The following is a 10,000-nucleotide window of genomic DNA, read 5'->3' as shown; positions in this document are numbered from 1 at the left end:
ACCTTATCTTCAATAACAATGATCTGATACAATACGTAACAGCATCAAAGACAATACACTCAGATCATAACATAATAGAAGTATGTACAGACGTGTATGTACAGGGTTCCTGACCAGCATAAGGTGATCGGTCATGAGGGAACCTTCAACAAATTCAACTTCAATAACAAAAACATACAATGGGAACAAGTCAACCATGTCCTAAATGAAACGCGCTGGCAAGATATCCTAAACAAAGCGGATCCGAACCTTTGTCTAGAAAGAATTAACTCTGTGGCACTTGAGGTTTGCTAAAATCACATTCCTTTAAGAAAAAAGAGATGTAAACCAGAGAGACACTCCCTATACAGGCAAAAGTGAAGAATCACAGAGCTGCTGAAAGGGGTCAATACATCTAGGATACAGAAGGAGGCACTGGCCAGAGAAACAGAAAAAATCGAACTTAAGTAAACAAGATGTGACTTACACAGATGACAGCAAAGAAATGAATGATATACTAAAGTCCCAATATGACTCAGTGTTTAGTGAGCCGTTAATCAGATTAAGGGTCAACAATTTACATAATTTTATGACCGAGACTCAAAATTTTGTTAATTCAATAAATCAGGATACAACCCTAACACCACCGGACTTCGAAAAAGCAATAAATAACATGCCCACACAGTCTGCCCCGGGCCCAGACTCATGGAACTGTGTTCATCAAGAACTGCGAGAAACCCCTTTCACGTGCCTCACATATTCTATGGAGATGGAGCACAGACACAGGGGTTATCCCATGGTCACTTAAAGCAACATAGATCCACTCCACAAAGGTGGCAGTAAAGTAATTCCAAAGAATTACAGACCACTAGCACTAGCATCCCACATCATAAAAATGTTTGAAAGTGTATTAAGAAGAAAGATCATTAACTACTTAGATACCCAACAGCTGCAGAACCCAGGGCAGCATGGGCTTAGAGCAGGTTGCTCCTGCCTCTCAACTACTGGACCACTATGACATGGTCTTGGATGGTCATTCTTGCCTGTCACAACTACTGGACCACTATGACATGGTCTTGGATGGTCATTCTTGCCTGTCACAACTACTGGACCACTATGACATGGTCTTGGATGGTCATTCTTGCCCGTCACAACTACTGGACCACTATGACATGGTCTTGGATGGTCATTCTTGCCCGTCACAACTACTGGACCACTATGACATGGTCTTGGATGGTCATTCTTGCCTGTCACAACTACTGGACCACTATGACATGGTCTTGGGTGGTCATTCTTGCCCGTCACAACTACTTGACCACTATGACATGGTCTTGGATGGTCATTCTTGCCCATCACAACTACTGGACCACTATGACATGGTCTTGGATGGTATTTCTTGCCTGTCACAACTACTGGACCACTATGACATGGTCTTGGATGGTCATTCTTGCCCGTCACAACTACTGGACCACTATGACATGGTCTTGGATGCACTGGAGGGCAAACATAAGAGAGATATATACATAGACTTTGTGAAAGCCTTCGACAAGTGTGACCATGGTGTAATAACACACAAAATGTGTCATAAAGGAATAACAAGAAAAGTTGGTAGATGCGTCTTTAACTTCCTAACAGACAAAACACAAAGTAATAGTAAACAGAGTAAAGTCTGAGGTGACTACAGTGAAAAAGCTCAGTTCCACAAGACACAGTACTGGCTCCCATCCTGTTCCTCATCCTCATATCTGACACAGACAGAGATGTAAGCCACAGCACTGTGTCTCCTAGTGGACATTAACCAAATCATTAACCCTTAAACTGTCCAAACATAAATCTACGTTTTTTCAACATTTGAAAGTATGTAAAGAAAACAGATCATCTTTTCTTTTTTTACATTTGAAAACGTGTAAAAAAAACTATGATCTACTTTTTTTTTTTGTTATATTTGAAAATAAGTAAAAAAAAAAAAAGGAAAACTACTTTTGGAGCCCTACTCATGTGAACATAGATCTGCTTGGACAGTTTAAGGGTTAAATGGGCAGCAGAAAACAATATGAAGCTCAATGAAGAGAAATACTCAATTACTCTGACATGGAAAACAAGGGGAAATTAAAACTGCACCGGAGTACAAAACAAATTCCAACCACACAACAGAGCGAAAAACTATCATGAAGGACCTGGGAGTGATCATGTCAAAGGATCTCACTTTCAAAGCTCACAACGTTGTATCTGCCGCATCTGCTAGGAAAATGATAGGATGGATAATGAGAACCTTCAAAACTAGAGATGCCAAGCCCATGATGATTCTCTTTGAATCACTTGTTCTCTCTCGGCTGGAATATTGCTGTACACTGGTTTAGAAAGACACGTAAGCAAACACTATAACATATTTATTAGAAAACATTTCGGTCCTGGGACCTTGATCACTTCTAACATGCAGAGGTAGAAAGACATTATATATATAGGCGGAGAGTGAGATGTGACGCACGTGACCTGAGGAATGTCATAAGAACATAAGAATGGAGGAACACTGTAGAAGGCCTACTGGTCCATGTGAGGCAGGTCCTTATCAAAACAACCTCTGCCTATGATGAGGACGGGTAGACGATGAAATCATGTGACTCCTGTGTTGTTGGGTTGGTGCTGCTTAAGTATCATGTATGCCAATGTTTTTGAAATTTTGTAGTTTCCAGTGTTGCGTTCTATAGTGTCGGTGACGGTGATTAGTGAGGCTTCTAGGCACCGTCGGCGTCTGAGGTCTGGTTCGGTGAGAACGAGTTGTGCCTCGTTCCAGTTCATCAAATGCCACGTGGAGTCTCTGTGGAGGACACAGGCGTACCTTACATCGTCTCTGTTAGAGGCATTTCGATGCTCATTCAGGCGGACTGCAAGATCTCTGCCTGGCTCGCCTACATATTTCTTGGGACAGAACCCACAGGGGATAGTGTAGACGCCTGCTGTTTTCTAATAAATATGTTATAGTGTTTGCTTACGTGTCTTTCTAAACCAACTTGTCGGTATTTATTACCAAGGTTTATACCATTGCTGTACACTAACAGCCCCTTTCAAGGCTGGCGACATTGCTGGCCTGGAGAATGTACAGAGAACTTTCACTGCATGTGTAAGTACAATAAAGCACCTAAATTACTGGGAATAGTTGAATTTCCTTGATTTGTACTCCTTGGAATGCTGGCGAGAAAAATACATGATAGTATACACTTGGAAAATCCTAGAGGGACTAGTCCCAAACTTGCACACGAAAATCACTGCCCATGAAAGCAAGACTCGGCAGGAGATGCAACATTTTCCAAATAAAAGGCAGGGGTGCATGAGTACACAGAGACACAATTAGTGTCAGGGGCCCAAAACTGTTCAACTGCCTCCCACCATATATAAGGGAGATTACCAATTAGTCTTCAAGACCCCTGGTTGTCTTCAAGACCCCTGGTTGTCTTCAAGACCCCTGGTAGTCTTCAAGACCCCTGGTTGTCTTCAAGACCCCTGGTTGTCTTCAAGACCCCTGGTAGTCTTCAAGACCCCTGGTTGTCTTCAAGACCCCTGGTTGTCTTCAAGACCCCTGGTAGTCTTCAAGACCCCTGGTAGTCTTCAAGACCCCTAGTTGTCTTCAAGACCCCTGGTTGTCTTCAAGACCCCTGGTTGTCTTCAAGACTCCTGGTTGTCTTCAAGGCTCCTGGTTGTCTTCAAGACCCCTGGTTGTCTTCAAGACCCCTGGTTGTCTTCAAGACCCCTGGTTGTCTTCAAGGCTCCTGGTTGTCTTCAAGGCTCCTGGTTGTCTTCAAGACCCCTGGTTGTCTTCAAGGCTCCTGGTTGTCTTCAAGACCCCTGGTTGTCTTCAAGACCCCTGGTTGTCTTCAAGACCCCTGGTTGTCTTCAAGACCCCTGGTTGTCTTCAAGACCCCTGGTTGTCTTCAAGATCCCTGGTTGTCTTCAAGACCCCTGGTAGTCTTCAAGACCCCTGGTAGTCTTCAAGACCCCTGGTTGTCTTCAAGGCTCCTGGTTGTCTTCAAGACCCCTGGTTGTCTTCAAGACCCCTGGTTGTCTTCAAGACCCCTGGTAGTCTTCAAGACCCCTGGTTGTCTTCAAGGCTCCTGGTTGTCTTCAAGACCCCTGGTTGTCTTCAAGACCCCTGGTTGTCTTCAAGACCCCTGGTAGTCTTCAAGGCTCCTGGTTGTCTTCAAGACCCCTGGTTGTCTTCAAGACCCCTGGTTGTCTTCAAGACCCCTGGTTGTCTTCAAGACCCCTGGTAGTCTTCAAGGCCCCTGGTAGTCTTCAAGGCTCCTGGTTGTCTTCAAGACCCCTGGTTGTCTTCAAGACCCCTGGTTGTCTTCAAGACCCCTGGTTGTCTTCAAGACTCCTGGTTGTCTTCAAGACCCTCTGGTAGTCTTCAAGACCCCTGGTAGTCTTCAAGACCCCTGGTTGTCTTCAAGACCCCTGGGTGTCTTTAAGACCCCTGGTTGTCTTCAAGACTCCTGGTTGTCTTCAAGACCCCTGGTTGTCTTCAAGACCTCTGGGTGTCTTCAAGACCCCTGGTTGTCTTCAAGACCTCTGGGTGTCTTCAAGACCCCTGGTTGTCTTCAAGACCCCTGGGTGTCTTCAAGACCCCTGGTTGTCTTCAAGACCCCTGGTTGTCTTCAAGACCCCTGGGTGTCTTCAAGACCCCTGGTTGTCTTCAAGACCCCTGGTTGTCTTCAAGACCCCTGGTTGTCTTCAAGACCCCTGGGTGTCTTCAAGACCCCTGGTTGTCTTCAAGGCCCCTGGTTGTCTTCAAGACTCCTGGTTGTCAAGATCCCTGGTTGTCTTCAAGACCCCTGATTGTCTTCAAGACCCCTGGGTGTCTTCAAGACCCCTGGTTGTCTTCAAGACCCCTGGGTGTCTTCAAGACCCCTGGTAGTCTTCAAGACCCCTGGTTGTCTTCAAGACCCCTGGATGTCTTCAAGACCCCTGGTTGTCTTCAAGACCCCTGGGTGTCTTCAAGACCCCTGGTTGTCTTCAAGACCCCTGGTTGTCTTCAAGACCTCTGGGTGTCTTCAAGGCCCCTGGTTGTCTTCAAGACTCCTGGTTGTCAAGATCCCTGGTTGTCTTCAAGACCCCTGATTGTCTTCAAGACCCCTGGGTGTCTTCAAGACCCCTGGTTGTCTTCAAGACCCCTGGGTGTCTTCAAGACCCCTGGTAGTCTTCAAGACCCCTGGTAGTCTTCAAGACCCCTGGGTGTCTTCAAGACCCCTGGTTGTCTTCAAGACCCCTGGTTGTCTTCAAGACCCCTGGATGTCTTCAAGACCCCTGGTTGTCTTCAAGACCCCTGGGTGTCTTCAAGACCCCTGGTTGTCTTCAAGACCCCTGGTTGTCTTCAAGACCCCCTGGTTGTCTTCAAGACCCCTGGTTGTCTTCAAGACCCCTGGTTGTCTTCAAGACCCCTGGTTGTCTTCAAGACCCCTGGGTGTCTTCAAGACCCCTGGGTGTCTTCAAAAGGGAGCTGGACACACACACAGTACCTGACCAGCCGGGCTGTGGTTTACATACTCCCAGCAGTAACAACCTGGTTGATCAGGTCCTGATCCACCACCAGGCCTGGTCATGGACTGTCCCGTGGGGGCGTTGACCCCCAGAACAACCCTCCAGGTATAAGCCGGGTATATTTGAGGTATACTCCAGTTATAACATAAATTTGACAGAAAATACACTCTGAAAATTATGTGGGATTTTTTTTGTAAATGTGAATGTAAAAAGTGTCCAGAAAATTGTATTTTAAAGTCTATCCAAAATTATATATTGCAGTGAAAAAGAGGGTCACCTCAGTCACCATAAGAGAACACTGTATCAACATCCACAGTATAGGTATACACTTCTCGGTGTATACAGTATCTCAGTGTATATACACAGTATATCAGTGTATATACATAGTCTATCAGTGTATATACATAGTCTATCAGTGTATATACATAGTCTATCAGTGTATATACATAGTCTATCAGTGTATATACATAGTCTATCAGTGTATATACATAGTCTATCAGTGTATATACAGTATCAGTGTATATACAGTATCAGTGTATATACAGTATCAGTATATATACAGTATCAGTATATATATACACATACACCAATCAGTGTATATATACACATACACCAGTGTATATATACACATACACCAGTGTATATATACACATACACCAGTGTATATATACACATACACCAGTGTATATATACACATACACCAGTGTATATATACACATACACCAATCAGTGTATATATACACATACACCAATCAGTGTATATATACACATACACCAATCAGTGTATATATACACATACACCAATCAGTGTATATATACACACAGGTTACGGCTGTAGTTCAACACTGACCTTTACTGTTCACCTGTGACCATGAACACCTGCTTTCTCACACACGTACACCTACTTACCTGCCTGACGTAGGTACCACAGGAAGTGTCAGGTACTGACTCGTCATCAGGAAATTCTGGACATTATACCAGGAAACAACGTAATATATCTATCTGTCTATCTCTCACACTACCTATCACACTAACCATCTATCTCACTACCCATCTATCACACTACCCATCTATCACGCTACCCATCTATCTCACTACCCATCTATCTCACTACCCATCTATCACACACAAGTAAGCTAGTACAACTAGGTAAGACCAGCAGTGATCCAGCAGACTATTACTGTCAATCACACAACACTTGAGAGATGGTTATAGTACACGTCATGTATACTGCAGTATATAGTGTATTCTGTATGCCACATGTATACTGGAGTATACACCAGCAGGTTGAGTCATATGGCAATTAAGAAGTATTTCTTCAGCTATTTTAAGGCAGTATAACGACCTGGTATATCCATACACAGGTATATACACATGTACGACAGGTGGAGGCAACCAGGAGCTGTGATTCGACCCCTGCAACCACAAGTAGGTCAGCACCAAGGTCATTAAGACTGCAAGTCACATCTATAATTGCACTTAGGTGACCTTTATTGCCCCCAGATATACACCTCTCAGTGTATATACACTGATATACACCTCTCAGTGTATATACACTGATATACACCTCTCAGTGTGGATACACTGATATACACCTCTCAGTGTATATACACTGAGATATACAAAAACACATGAACACACACACACACACAACACAGTGAAGAGGAAGGGCCAAGAGCTGTGATTCGACCCCTGCAACCACAATTAGGTTAGTACACACACACAAGCTTTACATTCCATAGTAATTGGCATAAAAAATGGGATTCCAGAGAGCAGAGCAAAGAGGGGCACCAAGGAAGAGTCTGGGAAGGAAGACAGAAGGGCTCAGAAGGGAACAAGAGTTGGAAAGGAGGGTAGATGAGGTTAATAAAAAGGAAGAGAGGATGGCTGCAGAGAGCAAGAAGCAGGAGCTACAAGCTGCAGCTACAGAGGCTAGGTTATAGAGACTAGAAGAGGAACTGATACTGCTGAAATGGGATATAGAGCTGAAGAGTAGAATGGTCATGGCATCAGGAGCAAGAACATTAGTAACTAGGCAGAGGACCAAATGAAGGGAAGGAGATAAGTCCCATGCAGAGGCCCTATCAAGCCACCGGGAAAAAGGTCGAGGAGTGAAAGCCACATGCCAGTAGGTACAGGGGCAGCAGACAGAGAGAGGACTAACGAACAGAAAGGAGACAAATCCTGATAAACGAAGAAAAATGAAATGGGAGGATGAAGGGGAGAGGTCAATCTTTGGTCATGGGCTTCAGGCCGAAGAGACAACATACAAAGAAGACAGGAAAAAGAGATTGAAAATATGAAAGACATGACCCATCTGACAAATTTTCAGAGAATAGGGGGATACTCAAGGGAAAGAAATCCCGAGGAAAGACAAGAGGGAACAGAGGGAAAGGAGGCATCGCACTGTTCCTCAAAAACCAGTGATTAGAGATAAAAGGAGGGAACAGAGGGGAAGCAATAGACTACATAGTAGGAACACTTCAGACTGGGGGTCCCAAGGTGGTGATAGCAGTGATGTACAACCCACCACAGAATGTCAGGAGGCCAATACAAGAAAATGCTGAGAGCAACAGAGCTTTTGACACAGTTCCACACAAGAGATTAGTGCAAAAGCTGGAGGACCAGGCAGATATAACAGGAAGGGCACTGCAATGAATCAGAGAATACCTGACAGGGAGGCAAGAAAGAGTCATGGTGCATGACAAAGTGTTGGAGTGGGAGCCTGTAACGAGAGGGGTTCCACAAGAGTCAGTCATAGGGCCAGTGCTGTTTCCAGTATATGTAACTGACATGACTGAAGAGATAGACTTGGAAGTGTCCCAGTTTGCAGTCAATGTGAAGTTAATGAGGAGAATTCAATTGGTGGAAGATCAGGCAGGACTACAATGGGATCCGAACAGGCTGCAAGCCTGGTTCAGAAACTGGTTCCTGGAGTTTAACCCCACCAAGTGCAAAGTCATGAAGACTGGTGAAGGGCAGAGAAGACTGTAGACACAGTACAGTCTAGGGGGGCCAAAGACTACAAACTTCACTCAAGAAAATTTTTGGGATGTGTATAATACTGAGCACATCTCCTGAGGCACACATCAACCAAAGAACTGCTGCAGCATATTGGCGACTAGCAAACCTAAGAATAGCGCTCCGGCATCTCAGTAAGGAATTATTCAAGACTCTGTACACCGTGTATGTCAGGCTTATATTGGAGTATGCAGCACCAGTCTGGAACCTATACCTGGTCAAGTATGTCAGGAAACTGGAGAAAGTGCAAAGGTTCACAACAAAACTAGTCCCAGAGCTAATGGGGTATGTCCTATGAGAGGTTATGGGAACTCAACCTGACGAAACTGGAGGACAGGACAGATAAGGGAGACATAATAACGACAAGGTGGATAGGGACAGGATGTTTCAGAGATGGCACACAGCAACAAGGTGACACAACAACAAGGTGACACAACAACAAGGTGACACAACAACAAGGGGACACAGCAACAAGGTGACACAGCAACAAGGTGACACAACAACAAGGTGACACAACAACAAGGTGACACAACAACAAGGTGACACAACAACAAGGGGACACAGCAACAAGGTGACACAACAACAAGGGGACACAGCAACAAGGGAACACAGCAACAAGGAGACACGGCAAGAAGGGGACACGGCAACAAGGGGACATAGCAACAAGGGGACACAGCAACAAGGCGACACAACAACAAGGGGACGCAGCAGCAAGGGGACACAGCAACAAGGGGACACAACAACAAGGGACATAGCAACAAGGGGACACAGCAACAAGGGACACAGCAACAAGGTGACACAACAAGGGGACACAGCAACAAGGTGACACAGCAACAAGGTGACACAGCAACAAGGGGACAAAACAACAAGAGGACACAGCAACAAGGGGACACAGCAACAAGGGGACACAGCAACAAGAGGACACAGCAACAAGGGGACACAGCAACAAGAGGACACAGCAACAAGGGGACACAGCAACAAGGGGACACAGCAACAAGGGGACACAGCAACAAGGGGACACAGTAACAAGGGGACACAGCAACAAGAGGACACAGCAACAAGGGGACACAGCAACAAGGGGACACAGCAACAAGGTGACACAACAACAAGGGGACACAACAACAAGGGACACAGCAACAAGGGGACACAACAACAAGGGACATAGCAACAAGGGACATAGCAACAAGGGGACACAACAACAAGGGACATAGCTACAAGGGGACACAGCAACAAGGGGGACACAACAACAAGGGGGACACTGCAACAAGGGGACACAACAAGGGACATAGCAACAAGCGGACACAGTAACAAGTGGACACAGCAACAAGGGACATAGCAACAATGGGACACAGCAACAAGGGGACACAGCAACAAGGGGACACAGCAAGAAGGGGACACAGCAACAAGGGGACACAGCAACAAGGGGTCACAGCAACAAGGGGTCACAGAAAAAAGGAGTCACAGC

At 45.4% G+C, this 10,000-nt stretch overlaps 1 protein-coding gene across 6 annotated transcripts in view; it reads right to left on the bottom strand.

The window, feature by feature from the left end:
• The window catches only part of LOC128700964 (peptidyl-glycine alpha-amidating monooxygenase B), a 111,816-nt gene that overhangs the window by 85,105 nt on the left and 16,711 nt on the right, over positions 1 to 10,000 (bottom strand). The gene's annotated exons all lie outside the window — the stretch shown is intronic.

Source organism: Cherax quadricarinatus, unplaced genomic scaffold, assembly GCF_038502225.1.
Source record: "Cherax quadricarinatus isolate ZL_2023a unplaced genomic scaffold, ASM3850222v1 Contig7, whole genome shotgun sequence".
NCBI lineage: Eukaryota > Metazoa > Arthropoda > Malacostraca > Decapoda > Parastacidae > Cherax > Cherax quadricarinatus.
This window is presented reverse-complemented; position numbering and strand designations above follow the sequence as displayed.